Source organism: Rhodnius prolixus, unplaced genomic scaffold, assembly GCF_049639745.1.
Source record: "Rhodnius prolixus isolate KJV_2025 unplaced genomic scaffold, Rpr scaffold_5, whole genome shotgun sequence".
NCBI classification, from domain to species: domain Eukaryota; kingdom Metazoa; phylum Arthropoda; class Insecta; order Hemiptera; family Reduviidae; genus Rhodnius; species Rhodnius prolixus.
Genome location: NW_027411624.1, coordinates 10556452 through 10574922, shown reverse-complemented (window position 1 = coordinate 10574922; position 18471 = coordinate 10556452). Strand labels below are relative to the sequence as shown.

The 18471-nt window shown below is 34.9% G+C and overlaps 1 protein-coding gene across 1 annotated transcript in view; it reads left to right on the top strand.

The window, feature by feature from the left end:
* The first annotated feature begins 4265 nt into the window (after window positions 1-4265).
* LOC141458798 (uncharacterized) overlaps window positions 4266-18471 on the top strand; it is a 186113-nt gene continuing 171907 nt past the window's right edge. The window contains exon 1 of the mRNA XM_074137261.1: window positions 4266-4423. The gene's annotated coding sequence lies outside the window, so the exon portion shown is untranslated. The remainder of the gene's footprint in view (window positions 4424-18471) is intronic.

Below are 18471 nucleotides of genomic sequence, written 5' to 3'. Positions count from 1 at the left end.
TGGACAGCCTATCTTCAATGATAATTCCTCAATTGTTTGACGAGGATCTGTATCCACCATCGCCTTCAGGATATCATCATCTCGTAATGTTTGGGGTCGTCCTTTTCGAGCGGCATCTTTGAGATTCCTATTTCTATTTTTAAACTTTTGAAACCATCTATGGCACTTGTTTAGTTTCAAAACATCCCCGTAAGTATAGGTAATTTTTTCACGGCTTCGTTTGCCTTCATTCCTTGATCGAACAAAAACAGCATACAATGACCTAAATGTGCTTCTTCTATTGTTGGCCTTGACATCTTTCCTCATTGGTGGAACACAGATTTTTTGACCAAAAAATAAAATTTACAACCAAGCATGAACTTAATAACAAAAATTCCGTCTTTACGGCACCGTGTCTCGACACAAACTAACAGTGAATTAGCTCATCGAAGAAATTTGGATTACTTTTCGGTCTGCAAGAATAGGACCGAGGCTGCTACCCATTGCTGTTCCAAAGATTTGTTTATAGAATTGCGTGTTGTAAGTGAAGTAACCAGAATTGCAACAGTGTGTAAGTAAGGATATAAAGGTGTCTAAAGGTTTTTTCGTGTAATTTTTTAGTTAGTATTTGTTTTTTATGATTTTTATTGTTTCGTTTTATCGGTACGTTAGTGAAAAGAGAGGATACATCTAGCGAAATCAATATATAATCTGTAGGAATATTTATATAATCTATTTTTTATTTTAACATGAAAGAGTCTTTGATATTGGATGTATCGTTAGACAGATTTTTAAGGATATCTGCTAAAAATTTAGAGAGGTTATACATATGTAGGAGCATTGATAAAAGAAATGATCGGTCTTAGGGGATTTCCAACTTTATGAATTTTTGCTAATCCATAAAGTTTGGGGGGTGTAGGAGAGTTATTCGTTAGATGGTTTTTTGTGTAAAAATCAATGTATTTATTTTTGTATAGATCTGTTATTAGTTTATTAGTAATGGTCTTAATCGTTGTGGTAGGGTCTTTTTTTTAGAGTTATGTAAGTGTTGGTGTCGGAAATGAGAGAATTAATTTTTTGGTCATATTCTTGTTTGTACATTATAACTGTCTGTTTTGTTAAATTTAGAAAAAGCAAAAGAGTTGTTTTTATTTAAGACCGCACCTCGATATTCACCAAAAATCATCCATCAACAACGGGTCGAAAAAACCAAAACCATCATTTCGTAAAATAGAAAAAAAATCCAAATAAAATTTGGTTTGATTTATTTTTTAATTTGAAGAAAACGTCATATTTTCAATTTCGGAGGGAAGGAAAGTAAAAAAGTAATCCGATCTTAAAATTACTGATTACTATAAATTAAATTGCGACAATAATGGTTTTTGTAATTTCAAATTATTATTATCAAATGATACCATTGAGGATGTGGTTTCATTCTAAAATATGGCTACTATTAGATAATTTGCCGCAGGAATAAACATTTAGATAATAAGATATGATTTTGAATTAAAGAATTATAGGGCACTGGGAGGATTTTTTTTTGGTGCACAGCCCGCTTCCGGATAGCGAAACGTCTTTCTCACCACGTGAAATGTGCAGCATCCAAGTATTTCTAAATCTTTTTGTTTTACATTCTCCCATGTGCCGTTCAACTTGTCCTAGTTACTCAACCAGGATTAAATGTGGCTAAATTGTGAGTAGTTTGACAAGGATCCAACGTTTTGTTTTTTCCCGACGCTATCGACGTCTATGGACGTTAGCGCCCTGGATCCGATGTTGATCCCACATTCTTTCAGTTACATTCTTGTCGCTTGAATTTCCTAACTTCAGCCCTACAAACTGACTAACTTTTAGCCACATTCTTGCAGCTAGACTTTCCTTTCCACATTTCAGGATAAAACCGACCAACTTTTAGCCACATTCTTGCCGCTAGGCTTTCCCCATTTCAGGATAAAACCAACTAACGTTTAGCCTCATTCTTGCCGCTAGACATTCCACGTTTTAGGACTAAAACCGACTAACTTTTAGCCACATTCTTGCCGCTAGGCTTTCAACATTTCATGATAAAACCAACTAACGTTTAGCCTCATTCTTGCCGCTAGATATTCCACGTTTCAGGACTAAAACCGACCAACTTTTAGCCACATTCTTGCTGCTAGGCTTTCCACATTTCAGGATAAAACCAACTAACGTTTAGCCTCATTCTTGCCGCTAGATATTCCACGTTTCAGGACTAAAACCGACCAACTTTTAGCCACATTCTTGCTGCTTGAATTTCTTCACTTCTGAACTACAAAGTAACTAACTTTTAGCCACATTCTTGCCGCTAGGCTTTCCCCATTTCAGGATAAAGCCAACTAACGTTCAGCCTCATTCTTGCCGCAAGACTTTCAACATTTCAGGATAAAACCAACTAACTTTTACCCACATTCTTTTAACTTAACACAATATAAATAGATAATGATACCATAACAAAAGAAATTAATTGGTGGATCAAGGTTTTAATTAAAGGTTTCTAGGAGAAATTTGTAGTTATGTTTTTCCAGTCGCCTCCGTCCACGATCCTTATAGACTTAACTACCGTATAGTTTCATTTTTTTGTACTGTACATTTTTGAGAAATTATTTTTTTCATACATGTAACGCGAGAGAAAAACTAGAAAACTATTTTTTCGGACTCAGTGGAACTTTAGAATGTGATGTTCACGGTTTCGAAATTTGATATGGTAGCAATACATTCCTTATCTAGTTAAAAGAATGTAAGATAAGGAAATAAGGTATAATAATGGTGATGGAAAAGTTGTGAAGAAACAAGTTTGAGTTTTAGAGTGGAATTAGAAAGAGTTGAAACGAAAGTATGTCCACGTTAAATTTGAGGTTGATAAGGAGACATGGCCAAGGGGATAAAAAATGGATTACAGCAGTTCGAGGTGATGAGAAACATGAAGAATTTAGCTTGTAAAAGTAAAAAAAAAATTAAAGTAATCGCCTATTTTTTCAGGCGTGGCTTAACGTCCAACTACCATTTACTAGGTGTCGCGGACGGAGGCGAATAGCAAACGTACCATACTATTCTTCATTTAACCATTAAATAAAATCCAAGGCCAAGACCGGGAATCGAACCCAGTACCACAATGCATATTACCTTTGCAGGTCTCGCCTCTTAACCCGCTCGGCTACCGTGGCTTGTATGTAACATTGTTATGAGGTGTATTTTCGAAGAAAATATTTTTAAAAAAACATCTGTCAGTAAAGCTCCATATAAATATATGTTAACCAGTTTAGAGGTGGCCCACAAAAAGGATGTTTGATTTATTAATGAGAATCTTTCTTTGGTACCAGGATGTGTCATCCTGTTAAGAGATTTAATGTCCTGAAGAATGCAGTAATCGTGTCTAGGCTCTTCAGCTTCTGTCATAGTGCACCACACCTGTTACCAGACAGATGAAATCCTATTCACAATTTCTTTTTTTCAAATGTAACCCTTAGTTCAACTAAAATAGAAGATTAAAAGGTTTATTCTTTTTAGGAAGGGAGAAGTGCCGATCTCAGGAGAAAACCAGTCTGGTGTAAACATTTAAGGCTCGTCAACATCTAAGGTTATTGGCGCCCGGAGCTTTTTTCAGTGCACTGCCTGCCTCCGGACAGTGTTCTCTCGTTACAGACAACACTGTCCATCACCGGACAGTGAGCTGTAAGAAGCTCCTAGGAAGAAAAAATCTAAGGATCAGCAGCTGGATTCGAACCCGGGACCTCCGCATGGGAGTCCAGTATGCTAACCTCATAGCTAATCCCTTCCCTAACAGTCACTTTTTGTTACTAATTTTCTTCATAGACTTTTCAACTCGACAAAAAAAAAATAAACAAAACAAAACAAAACATGAAACAAAATATTCAAAAAGTCTTTAGATAGGTTACCCGCTGAGCTACTGTATGGCCACAATAGGAGGCGCAAGATTGACCTTGACATAAAGGTTGTGGCAGGTCAAGGTGGCCGACCTTATCACACACTTTTATCAAAGTCAATGGAACGAGCCGTGGCGTACAGAGTGAAAGTTTGCCGGTATCTGTCTGTACATAGCGCAGCTAAAAAACTGTAGCAGAGACATTAAAAAACTAAGAAAATAAGTATAAAGAAAATAAAGTTTAAATTAAAGAAACAAAAAAAAAAAAAGGCGAACTATATCTGAGGGTAAAAAAAGTAACCTATAGCTCTTGGTTATATCTTGATCCAGTGTTTATATCAGTCGGTGTGAACTGCTTGGTGGGAGAAGTGACAATAGTGGGGGAAACTCTAGTTTTACTGGGTACAGTCATCAAGGGACTTCACTAGTGTACAGTGACTTAGATAGATGCGAATTTATCGAGTTTTTATTTGGTTTTAAATTTGTAGTTCTTAAAAAAAAAAAAAGTGTGAATTTTAGCGATATTACAAAAATTTTGGGGTAAGTAGGATTTTTTGATTTTTATTATTATTTTTTTGTTCCAATAAATTAACTCATATTAAGAACTAGTTTTTCATTTTAATCTGCAAAAAAGATTATGCACATTTTATAGCGAATATTTACGAGCAAAGACAAAATTAAGTCATTCTAGTTAAATTAAAATAAATAAGTGGGAAGAAATTGCAAAGTGACAGGTGCAAGGTAGACTAAATCACGTGTCTATGCAAATCGTTATTGGCACGTGTAATTTTTCCCCATCTTTAAATTTTTATATTTTTGTTTTTTTATCTAATTTATTTTTATTTTTTGGGGAAGGGAGGTTAAATTCGGTTGTAATTTTGATAGTAAATTTTTGTATTTTATTTTTATTTTTTTATACGAATAGGGAAAAGATAGGTACAGAATTTTACACCCATTATACAATCGTAATAATTTTTTAATCTTTTCTTTTTATACCCTAAATATGTTAGTTTTTTTTTGTAGGTGTTTATGTTTGTTTAATTGTACTTTTTCTTTTGTATGTTTAATCATTTTTTTAAATAAACATTTTATGGTGTTTAATGAATATTTTTACAGCTCTAACAATAATCTTTAATGAAAATAATGGTTTATTTTATTTAATTCCAATTTTTTTTTGCAATGAATGTAAATTAAACATCCCAATGTAAATAATAAAGCAGACAACCCTTGAAATCCCAAAATATTTTTGGCGCACCGTATGAGTGGGACAGAATAACTTAGAAATGATAAATTACATCAAGTTCAAAAAGTTTGTTATCTTTGTTTTCTTTTTTTTTTTAAATGTATACGATATACTTCCGGATGTACAAACCAGGCTAATTCATAGCGCGTTGTATGGAAACCGCGCTATAAGAAACTCAGAACTAACTCGTCTTCTTTTAATGTGCAAAATGTCTTCCTCACTTCGTTCATCTTCACATTGGTTTTCGAGTGTAGCTTTTTTTTTCTAACTCCACTAAAACCTCTCTATAGGGAGCTAAGCAATTTCTTAACTCTGTTTTAAACTTTGCGCTGCGCACCGTTGAATGATCAGTTTGAATGAAATGAAGTTCTAATTCTTTAGCCAAATTTAGCCCTTTTTTCACATCTTGTAAATCAAGATTTGGCACCCATTCGTTTTCCATATTTTCGTTTACCAATGCATTTGAGGTAGGTGCATCAATTAATTCCATCAGTTTTTCCTCATCTAAAGTTTCTTCTCCGAGTACTAGTTCTCTTACATCCTGATGACTTACTACAAATTCTTCATCGCTTAAACGAGAAGCAATGTTTACTATTTCTGTAACTGGGAGTGAAATTGTAGAATCATCTTGTATTGCTTGAACCATTTGAGGTAAAAGAGGTTTCCAACACGCATTAAGCGTTGATGGTTATTTCCTCGCAGGCCGATGACACGGTTCTAATACAATCTAAAATAGTAAATTCATTCCACACTTGAGTAAGAGTTTTATTTTCACTATATTCTAATCTGTCGAAAATGGTTTGGAAAAGTCGGCGTGTGTAGTACATTTTTAAAGTTTGAATGACTCCTTGGTCCAAAGGTTGTATTAATGACGTGCAGTTAGGAGGAAGGAAGACAATTATAAACCACAAATAAACCGTTTGAGTGCCACGGAGCGATTTTGCGCTTCTTCGCTGTCGCTAGAACAGTGCCAGCAACAAAATTTTAGAAAGAAGTGGTCACCAACGAAACGTACTGTGAAAGAGCTCTGAGACGACTGAAACCGATAAGCTTGAATGTTTATATAAACATATCCAGTTAAAATCATTCATTGGGTGCACGGAAAGAACTGATGGGACGTTATTGAACGGAAACCGCGCTGTAAGAGTACCGCGTTATAGGAGGGCTGTCGCAATTTCAGCTCCGCGTTATATGAAAACCGCGTTCTGAGAGTACCGCGTTATAGGAGGGTTGACTGTAGTTGGTTTTGAAAATAATGGACGATGTTTTAAGGTTTCAGCGGAAGTTGAATTACAGGAAATGAAATTTTTAGATCCTTTTTTTTTCGGTTTTTTCTCAAAAATAATTCCCACTATTTCCTTCAAATTTCTAATTACAGTGACCAACATCAGCTCTCGCTGATTGCAAGAACCCTTAGCTACGTATCAATGACTTGTTTTAGGATAACGTACTGTTCATTCACTCATGTAATATTAACCAGGGTTAAATTAAGGGGGTTAAAAATCCGAGTTAAAAAATTTAAAACAGAAGGAAAATTTATTTTTTGTTTTTTCCTTATTTGCTAGCTGTTTAAAAAATACATAGACACCAGGCAAAGTGTGAATGGTACAAGTACAATACAGGATGCGAAAGCTGCCCGGCATAGCCGGCGAACACCGCAACCGTAAGGGCACAGGAAGAGAGAAATCAGCCAGTGCTGACAATCTCGGGAATTTTTGGTTGCTGGAAAGGTCCTAGGTTAGGAGATCATGAGGCCAACGTCGTTTTAGACGTCGTGGTGGGATTATCAGGATGGTTTAAAAGAGTTTGAGCTGTTTAATTAAAACTATCCGATAGGACAGTTGTTTAAGGGTTGATCGTCAAAAACTGCACGAAAAAGCGTAACGTTGAAAAACACCCAACTTTGACAATTTTTTTCTCTTTTTCTATAAAAGTTATAATTTCCAAATTTTCTTTAAAATAAAGGGCAAATCCTCCTTTATAACTGTAATTTTATTGCAACAACCTAGATTCAATAGGTTTCGAGAAATAAGTTAGCAAAAACTGGAGAAAAAGAACAACATTTTCAGAAAATGTTCTTGTTCTTGTTGTTACCTTTTTTGTAAACAACGTAGCGCCTAAACGCGTGAACCGATTTTCATGAATGAGGTGTCATTCGATTCAGAATTTTATGTAGATGTGCCTTTTTGGGGTCTTGACGCTGTGCATCAAATAGGAGAGGAGTTAGCCCCATGTATGTGAGACCCCCCCTCTTTAACTATTATTATTAATAACTCAGTAAATTATTGACCGATTTTGATCAAATTTGGTAGAATTTGGATAGGCTTTTGTGGTAATTGAGGGCTGGTGAACGGATCGCTTCAGTGACAAAAGAGGGATATTTAGGTCTTTTATTGAAGGATGAGATTGGTGACATAATAGGGACCATTTACAATATGGCGGAGGACTTTTAATAGGAAGGATAGGATGCGGGAGATATTGGAGGGGGTTAGTTGAGCCACATTGCTCTCATCCGTAAGTCCAGATGGGAAATTAAAGGTAGTTATAATTTCATTAAAAGAATTTTGTTTTCATCCAGCAATTATTTTCGATAAATAACCCCATGAACCTTTTAAAAATGAGGAATAGCAATTTGAGCTTGGCTCTATTCCCAATAGATTTAAAATTTTGTTCTGTACATGAATCCTCTTCACTTTTGTTGTGTGATAAGATGATAATACTAGCTCCAAAGTTTTATAAAAATGATTTCGTTATTCAGAGACATCAAAAGCAAAAAAAAAAAAATTATAATATAAAAAAAAAAAGAAAGATTGAGGGTAGTGTATCGGTCATCTATCTTACTTAATGTTTATGAACAAGGATATCAATTTGTACAAATATCACTTTATATCAAGACTGCATAATATTTTGTCAATCTGTATTGTTTCAAGTCAAACAAAAAAGAATAGGAGAGAACAAATAATCTATTTTTTAACTACTTATGTAAAAATTGCACAAGGTACTGTTTGTCGAACGTAGTATCGGATCCTCAAAGGATGGTTCTACGATTACGAAAATAGTATATTTTGAGCACCAAAAAATCGAAAAACAGAGCTGTAATTTCGCCGTTATGTTCGACCACATATTAAAAAAAAAAAGCTCATCTTGAAACCTTAATTTCAGTATCATTTCATTTTTGTGTACATACATATGTAAAGTTTTCTAAATAAATAATATTATTATTAAAAAAACAAAGTTTGAGACACAAACAAGCATATGTTTCTCATTTAAGTTTCAATTTTATTACTTTTTTTTAAAAATTTTTAATTTAGGGTGCGTCTACATTTGAGATCGTTGGCATCCGTGAGCTTTTTTTTTTGTGTGTGTGTATTCCTCCGGACAATGTTTTCTCTTTACAGACAACCACTGTCCATCACCGGCCAGCAGATGGATTTTTGAACCTTTGATCGCTTCCGTTATTATGGGTTTTAATTTGTTTTCTCTGAATTTTCAAAAATTATAATGGAATTAATATAATAAAATTAAAAACAAAATGATTTCATGTTATTGGAACCATTTAGCTTGCGACTTGTTTAATTTTCTTTCTATTTAACATATGTACTTTCTATTTAGATATTAATTAATATTTTGGTACCTTACTGTTCCGGAAGGAAAATAGCAAGTGAAAAAGTGTTCCGCAATTCTAAAAAGCTGTTGGCAATTACAGCTCTAACGTGTAATTTCTAAATTATTTTACAGTCTACCCACTGTTTTTGATTTTTAAGAGTTGAACAGAAAATTTTACGAGTGAATTTCATTTTTTGGTAAACTTGTTGCTCGTCAACACTCTTCTTATAATTTACAAAATCAAGTATTAAACATGAGTAAATAAAAAAACTGACTAAATTTAAACAAAATGAACTTTTGACTTCATAAAAATGAGTAAAAGTTGTTTATAGTTGTTTAGAAATTTTATTTATTTTTAAACGAGTTCAGAAACATGATAATGTGCTTATAACAAACATAACTGTTGCTAGTTTAGAACAAAATTTATTAGTTAAATAAGTTATGTACCAAAAAGCCTTCATAATAGTTAAGAAAATATGATAACTGTTTATTTAACATGAGAAATGACTGCGGTTGATTAGATTTGTAGTAGTTATCTATTCATAATGTATTTTTGTGAAATTGTATTACACGACTAGGGCGCCAGTTTTCAAAAATATAGCCTCCAAATTATTTTCTTTTTCCCGGCAAAAATAATTTACAAAAAAAAAAATTAAAAACATTTATTTACAGCTTTCTTTAGCTTTAGCGCTGGTGTTGGTAATATTGCTCTAACCCAGTGGTCGGCAAAGTGCGGCTCCAGAGCCGCATGTGGCTCTTTGGCTCCTTAAGTGCGGCTCTGGCACAAATATCCACGGAAGGCGCAATAATATTTTCATTTAAAAAAAAAACTTGGTAAGAAAAAAATTACATCTTATTTTGATAAATTAAAATTCTTCTATAAATCGAGAACATGTATAATTTTTAGTTTAAGTTAAAAGGTAGATAGGTAATTAAAATTTTATATTGTTGTAAAAATACGTAACGTACATCCGAGTTTAATTTTATTAGTTTTCGTAAACGTAACCACAAACCATGTACAAGCTACCGGCTGAAATTGTTCGTATGTTATAGCAGGTTTCTGGAATTTAAAAACAGCAGAGCAACTTTAGCATTTGTCAAAAATCCTCTTAATGCTACGATAACCGAGTTGAAATTTTCTCCTCTTGAAATTGACATTGGTAGCTTTGAAATACAATTGCTGGATTTAAAAAAACAAGGAGATATGGCGCTCTAAATTCGAACGTCTTTGTGTTGAATTGGAAATATTGGAGAAGAAAAAATGTGATCTTAGTTCACAAACCAAGTGGTCTGCTTTGAATGTCCTGAAGAAGGAAGATATGATCATTTTCAACGTTTGGAATAGTATTCCTGACTCTTACGATCAGCTAAAAAAGCTCGCGTTTGCTGTTCTTTCCCTTTTCGGTTCTACATATATATATGCGAACAATCTTTTTCAAGCATGAACATTATCAGGAGTAAACTGAGAACTTGGAATCATGCCTAAAATTAAAAACAACAGCATACAAACCTGACTTACTCAAACTTTCCAAGGAGATGCAAGCATATTGTTCGCATTAATAAATATTTATTAAGTATGAAATTTAGTTTTATTTAGTGTACTACTTATTTAGTTTAATAAAAGTTTACTAAACAAGCAGATTTGGCTCCCAATTTTTTTTAAATTGTTGTAATGTTCATATTTGGCTCTTTGGTTAATAAGTTTGCCGACCACTGCTCTAACCTGTCTACTAACGTTAAAATCCTTTTAAAAAAATTTGAATTTATGAAAATAAAAGAATTAGTAATGGCACAAAGTAAAGTGAAAGGAAAAATAAAAGAAAAATTAAAGAAAACTTTAAAAAAGAAAAATTCTGATTGAAAATGAAAATAATTTAATGAAGGGTGAAAACGCAATGAAACGGTAAAAATGAGGTTGCTTTAAGTTTTGCTTAGAATGGATAAAGGTTGATGACAGGCTGTCGAAGGGTTGAAAAGGGAGTGTAAAATGTGGTTATCGAACTAGCCTCCCGCGTGGACCATTTCTCACAGACACGTGGCCAAACTCTACTCTCTTTTGTTTACAGTTCCGTTTTTAGCACAGTCTACCTCTGTTGATAATGCCAATACGAACAATGACTCTAGTATTTTTTTTTAAATTAAAAAAAAAAAGAAAAAATGGAAAAAAAAATAACAAAAACTACTTACTGTTCGCTAAATGAAATCACTGCTTTGGAAAATTAGTCTGCTAGAAAAGATGAACTGAATCTTTCATCCGAAAGTAATGCAACAGATATTTAATGACCCAGTTTTGGAAAAAGTACGCAAGGGAAGGATTAGATCAGTGGTTAGTGAATACTGGATTCCAATGCTGGCATCCCGGGCTCGTATTTTTTTTTTTTTTTTTTTAGGAGCTTCTTACAACTTATTATCCTGTGATAGACATTCATCCATCTTGTTAAACAATTGTACTCAGGAATCTGTTAGGGCCGAACTCACTTTTGTACAGGTTCCTCCATTAAGTAAAATAAGCTCCTTAATTTCTTGTGTTATAATATAATTAAGATGATTTTTGGTGAATATCGAGGTGCGATCTTAAATAAAAACAACTTTCTTGCTTTATACCAACGTTTCGGTAATTTTTACCAACTTCCTTCTTCAGGGTCTGTACAAAAGGAATATTACACTAATATAGACATAACTTGAAGACCATAAAAAATAAGTAAATAAAAATTATTTCTAAAACATAAAATTCAATAGATAGATAATAATATAATTTGGAAAGACTTACATTATAAAAAAAAGTTTGTGAAGTTTAATGTAGAGCTACGAGTATATCAAAATAACTGTTAAGGATTGACAGAAAAGCGGGTTTTCCGAAACGTTGGTATAAAGCAAAAGAGTTGTTTCTATTTAAGAGCGCACCTCGATATTCACCAAAAATCATCCATCAACAACGCTCGAAAAAACCATAACCATCAATATAATTAAGTTAAATTCCAAAGTTAAAGAAAATAGATTGAAAGAAATTTTCTTTTTAATGAATACATTTTCAAGCTTTACAGCGATTTGCTTAAAAATATTTTGAAGAAAAACTGAAATCTTTTTTAGAATGAAGTTACCAATTAAATTTAAACCCGTTTCAGACTAACAGATTATTGCATATTAATTAAAAGATATAAATAATGTTGCGTAGAACTTATCTAAAAAGTTACCAGTAGTTCAGATTTAGATTTTAGAAGGGAGACGAGACCTATGCCTCACGGCACCGCAGCCACAAGAGGCTTATTGTGCCTTTTTAAGTTTTTTAAAATCTTCGAAACGGAAGAAAGCCGAACGGGAAATAAGTTAAAAAAGCTGTCTGTGATGTTTTTCGTTGATGTTATCGATTTTTAAAGGTACATTCATTTGCGGCAACTAAAAGTAAAAAGACTGATTATATAAAAGAAGTTTTATAATTGTCCTGGTGTCAATTTCCGCTACCAGGTAGAAACCATTAGTGCAGTTGTTTGTAAGTTTTTGCATACAACTAGTAATCTATTGGGAGGTTACCTCAATTTCCACCAACTGGCTGAGATAATTTATTGTTTAGCTCACTTTGAATGTCAGCGATGTTGTTAAATCTTAAAAGAGAAGTAGTAATAGGCAACTATTTCCAAAATTTCTCAATAGCATGTAGACACAAAACTATTAGCAGGCAATTTTCATGTAATAAGCAAAGTAAAGTAATCGCCTATTTTTTCAGGCCGGGCTTTACGTCCAACTACCAATTAGGTGTCGTGGACGGAGGCGACTAGCAAACATACTTTACTGTAAATTTCTTTGATTAACCATTAAATAAAATCCAAGGCCAAGACCGTGAATCGAACCCAGTACCACAAAGCATATTAGCTTTGCAGGTCTCGCCTCTTAACCCGCTCGGCTACCGTGGCGCCTAATTTTCATGTAATAAGTATGCGAACGTTTATCTTTCTCTTAAAAGACTTCAGATTTTCCAATTGAGAAATATTAAGGTTGGACAGAATAGGGTTTTTGGGCTCGTACGCCCCAAATCCTCCAAAACAATGGAAGACCTTGGTTTTATAAAGGGTTCTCTCCCATTGTCCCGAAGCTATCCCTCCAAGGGAAGGGTTCCCCTTGGGTATGTATTGTGTAAGTGCAATGGCGTACTGGACTAGGTACCCATGGCTATTGCAACACCCAGCAAACTGCATGCAACAGTCCGCCTCCCTGCGTTACTGATAGATGGCACTATTTCTCTGAATTCAATAACCATTGTAAGTTCAAATTTCTTTCAAGCCTTTTGATTCCATTCGAATTCAATTCTTGAATTTCATTTTACCGAAACGCTGTGATTCATGTTATTCACGAAAAAAATTTGTGAAATTGTCTTTTAAGTGGTTCAAAGATTTTCTTTAACGTTTGCATTCACTAAAGAACAGTTATCCCTTACTGCCAGCACTCGTTGTTTCTTTAACTTCCCTAGGGATTTTAAGTTGTCTTAAACTGGGACACAATAGTTCTGGGAATATCAAAGGGCCAGAATAGCCTTTCAAAATATATTTATATACATATAAAATGGTGCTAATGTTAAAATGATTTTAGTGAGAACAAATGTTAATCATTTGCTCAGATGTACTTTTATTTAAATTTACTCAGATGTATATTTTGAGGGTAAATAACAAATATTCGCCTACAACTTTGTGTTCATGCTTTTTAGAAAATAATAATTACAATAGTAATGAGAATATCGCAAAATATGTGGTTCAATAATTAAAATATTCAACATGATTTTAGAAAAGTTTATTACTTTAAAAAAAAAAAAATTGCCGAATTGAATATTTCTTTAATGTTTTCGAATAATTTTGCAGTTGAAGTTTGCACAACTATTTAGTTTCAGCGAACTTTAGTTCACTATACTCACATTTATCACCACTGCTGACAACACACACTGACCAAGGGAGCCACAATACCACTCCAACTTTAAACCGAATCGAATCGAGAAAAAAATTACTCTTAACAAGAGCGACATGTAAGCCCCATATGGGAAGTTGGGGCTCAACTATGAATCGAAGTATATTTCTCAGCCAGCTTTATATCCCAAATCTGCTTTTCACCAAAGTATATCTCAGAGAATACACTTTCATAGCCGCAAAATTTAGAAACACAGATGAGGTGAAAAGGAAATACTTGAAAGAATAGAGGTCACAACATCGAAAGAACATCGAATTATTGTTTCAAAGATTGATTTATAGCAAATGTTGGTTTATTTTTACAAAGTTAAACTTAATAGGTTAGGAAAAATCAATCGCAAGTTAGAAAATAAGCTAAGGAGATTGTCATTGTCAAACTAATTGACTTGAGGCTAGGATTTAGCAATACGTCACAGAGGTGACGTAACTATGTTGTCCACTATATAACAAACAATTTTTGGAATTATATCTTAAGAAAAGAAGCTACAAACTTTTAACAAAATCTTAAATGTTTTCAAGTAAAAAATAAAAACAAAAAACTCTACTGTGGCTGCGTCATGGACACGGCCGTGTGTTGTACGTGAATACGTTCACGTAACGGGTTGTATTTTTTATATAAAATATTTTTATTTATGTATTTAGGATGAAATCAAGGAAACAAATCGACGATCGAACACAATCTATGCCTATACAGTCCGTTGTCAATGTAGAAGCGATTTCATCATGCACTTGCATAATTTCAACCGCCCCAGCTGCAGATGTACTGACACCGTCGTTGATCCGCTCGGCCACATTCATTCTTTTACGTTCCCGGCACATCTTGACTCGGTCATATGGTGTTTTATTATTACCATTCGATTGTTCTTGAGAAGCCCTTTCCAACCGTATACGATCTCTGTATTTGGTTTTGGTTTTTCGACGCGTATAGGCCGACATTATATATTTTTGATATTTTTTTATTCTAACACCTTATTACATTCACTGTCACTATTTTACACGAATGTTTTATATACAATCGATAGATTGTGACGACAGCTGACGATTAAAACTTAAACGAACATCGTAGCTTCTACGAGTCAAAAGTTATACTATTTGCAAATCTCGATACGCAGCAAAATGATCTCAAAATGGCGGCGCTTCCCCCTCCACCGCGCTCGATGCGTCACAGTCCTCGCTTTGATCCTTTAGCTATCCAGTGGTCTAATTTAATTTTGGATGTAGACGATAGATTCGAAACTATAATGTCAAACTGTATCCCCCGATTTTGTTATCATTAGATTTTTTGGATTGCCACCATATGATTCCAAATTTAAAGACGTATTCACGTCAAAAAAATAACAGCTGACATCCTGAGTGTGCTTTGCTACTACGTCGATTAAAGAAAAAAAATCGATGATTTATTCCCCAAACGCCAGTCTCCTAAGCTATTGTGATGTTTTATGTTAGCATAATGCTTATAAAACGGAAGAACTTACGAGGGTCGTTTGAAAAGTCCGTGCAAAGTCAGAGAGATAGCACCACTGGCGCGTATCGAGGTTATGTTTAGTTAGTAGCATCTCTTGGAAGAACACACACCAAGTTTCAGCCAGATCGGTCTATTTCTTTGTGTTTGGCATTCGTTTGAATCGAGGAAGTCGAGTGATTTTCAAAAAATGGACGAAAAAGAATTTCGTGTGTTGATTAAACACTACTTTATGAAAGGGAAAACGTCTCAGGAGACTAAAGAGAAGCTTGATAAACATTATGGTGACTCTGCACCTTCGATTAGAACAGTTTATAAGTGGTTTCAAAATTTTCGGAGTGGCCATATGGGCACAAGTGACGCTGAACGTTCTGGACGCCCTGTTGAGGTTACTACTCCAGAAATCATTGATAAAATCCATGATATGGTGATGGATGACAGAAGAGTGAAGGTGCGTGAGATTGCTAGTGCTGTGGGCATCTCGAATGAACGGGTACATAATATTTTGCATCAACATTTGGACATGACAAAGCTATCCGCAAGATGGGTGCCGCGATTGCTCACGCTTGACCAAAAACGAAATCGTGTGAAGTGTTGCAAGGACGGTTTGCAGCTGTTCCAGAAGAATCCGCAGGACTTTAAGCGTCGTTTCGTCACTGTGGATGAAACATGGATACATCATTACCCTCCTGAGACCAAAGAACAATCTAAACAATGGGTTACCAAGGGGGAATCTGCGCCAAAAAAGGCGAGACCGTTCCTTCGGCCGGAAAGATTATGGCGACTGTCTTTTGGTGGGATTCGCAAGGAATAATACTCATCGACTATCTGGAAAAGGGTAAAACTATTAAACGTGCATATTATTCATCGTTATTTGACCGTTTGAAAACCAAGCTGCAAGAAAAACGCCCACGATTGGCCCACAAAAAAGTCCTTTTCCATCACGACAACGCACCAGCTCACACCTCAGCAGTTGTGGTCGCAAAATTAATGGAAATAGGGTTCCAACTCGTTTCACATCCCCCCTATTCTCCAGACTTGGCTCCCTCGGACTACTATTTGTTCCCCAATATGAAGAAATGGCTGGCGGGAAAAAGATTTTATTCAAACGAGGAGGTGATTGCAGGAACGAATGGCTATTTTACAGACTTGGACAAATCCTATTATTCGGAAGGGATCAACAAACTAGAGCAGCGTTGGACGAAGTGTATAAGCCTAAAAGGAGACTAAGTATGTTGAAAAATAAAAAAGGTTTACCCCAAAAAATTAAGTAGTTTTTATTTTTGCACGGACTTTTCAAACGACCCTCGTAAGTTCCATAAGAACATAAAAGCCCAAAAATGGAGGGTGCAATGTAGGAAAAAAAAAAGGAGTAAATGGTTTTGTATAATAAGATTCCGGAGGCTGTACCAAGATTTGATATGATTAGAGAGAAATTATATCTCTTTGGTCTGAATTAATGGAAATAGGGTTATTCCGAAGGGATCAACAAACTAGAGCAGCGTTGAACGAAGTGTATAAGCCTAAAAGGAGACTATGTTGAAAAATAAAAAAGGTTTACCCCAAAAAATTAAGTAGTTTTTATTTTTGCACGGACTTTTCAAACGACCCTCGTATATACCAGTTTTTCACTTCATTTTTTACCTTAATTTCTTTTCTGCTATATTTTATTTTTACTAACCAGCTGCAGTCGCACGAGCGAAGTATCTTTTTAAAAGGTAACTGGTTTCTGACTCGCTACATACCGTTGTACATATGTGTTGGAAGCTTTTTAAAAGTTCATGCTTTCTTTTTTATCTTTTTCTATACTGGAGTACACACTTTATTGTGTAAATTAATCACATAAAAAAGATTTATTAATAAAATCAAACAGTCACATCTTACAAATTGTTGTTTCACATTGAAAAATAAAGGCTGATGAATTAATATAACCTAACATACCAAAAGGAAAAACATATGTTCCATTCAAACGTTTGTTCGTATGTCTAGCACATTTATTTTTCCGTCAACATATTATAACGTTCTGTCAAAAGAAATTTATTATCTGTCACTTAAATAAAAATGTTCCGATTTTTATTGTATTTTTATTTATTTTATATTTCACGCGGTCATAAATCTAAATAATTTTTAGATAACTAAGCTGTGCTATCTATTGGTTTATCTGTACACTTTTTGAAATTCTCTATTCAACAAATATTGAAACGAAAACTTTAAAAGTTAACAATATGTTTAGTATGAACAAATGGTAACCACATTCAGCAATGCGGACCTAACCTTACGTTTTTTCGACTGTAATAAATAGTACAACTTAAAAAAAGCAAAACTTAAATCTCAAATAGTTGGTATGATCTTTAAGGATAGAATAGAATAGATTAAATTAAGGCGGCCTCAAGGCCTACGCCACTGCGACCCCTTTGGTTCTATTGTGGCTCCCCGACTTTAGAGCTCGCCCTCCCGACCCGTCCGTTTAATCAGACTCTTAATTCTGGAGAGTGACTCCTGGGTAAAGCTCACACAGGCCTTGGTTTTTCCTCCCCGAGAAGTAGTATCCTTAGCCATACGAGCCCCTCACACTAAAAAAACACGTGCAGTGCACTTTCCTCTTCTTCCTGACAGAACCTACAGGGGCTATCATCTGCCAGGCCCATGCGATGCATGTGAGTCTGCAGTGGCCAGTTAATAGGCCTACAATCATCCTTATAGCCCCACGGCCTTGACGGATTAGTGCTGCAGTCAGCCTCGGCGAATAGCCTTTAATGAACTCCTTCGCCTGTCTTTGCCCATTGGTGGCAAGCCACCACTCTTTAGCCCTACTCTGCACCTATAAATTAATGGCCGCAGACTTCACACACTTCGAAACCCCAAAACAGGCCTCCGGGCCAACGAAGTGTCCCGCAGAGCCTTCTCGGGCCAATAAATCTGCCGCTACGTTTCCCTTACATCCTGAATGGCCAGGCACACAAACCAGAAAGACCTTATTTTGGTCACTAATTTCCTTCAGGGCTCCCAGACAGTCCCAAACCAGCCTTGAGTTGACCTGGTAGGAACTAATTGCCCGTAGAGCAGCCTGACTATCCGAGAAAATTACGACCTTAGAATTAATAATTCCTCGCCTCTTAATCTCGGTAGCACAGAACCTAATTGAGTTTAAAAGTTTTGAAAATTCTGGGGAATTGTGAGTTTACTCCACTCAGAAACTTTTAATCAGTTAATGTAAATGTAAAACTTTAATCCCTATTAAAGATTCTTTGATCTCTGAGGCAAAACTGACGTCTTCAAAGCTTTCTACTGGGATCCCGGACGGTGTACTCTCGTTACAGATAAG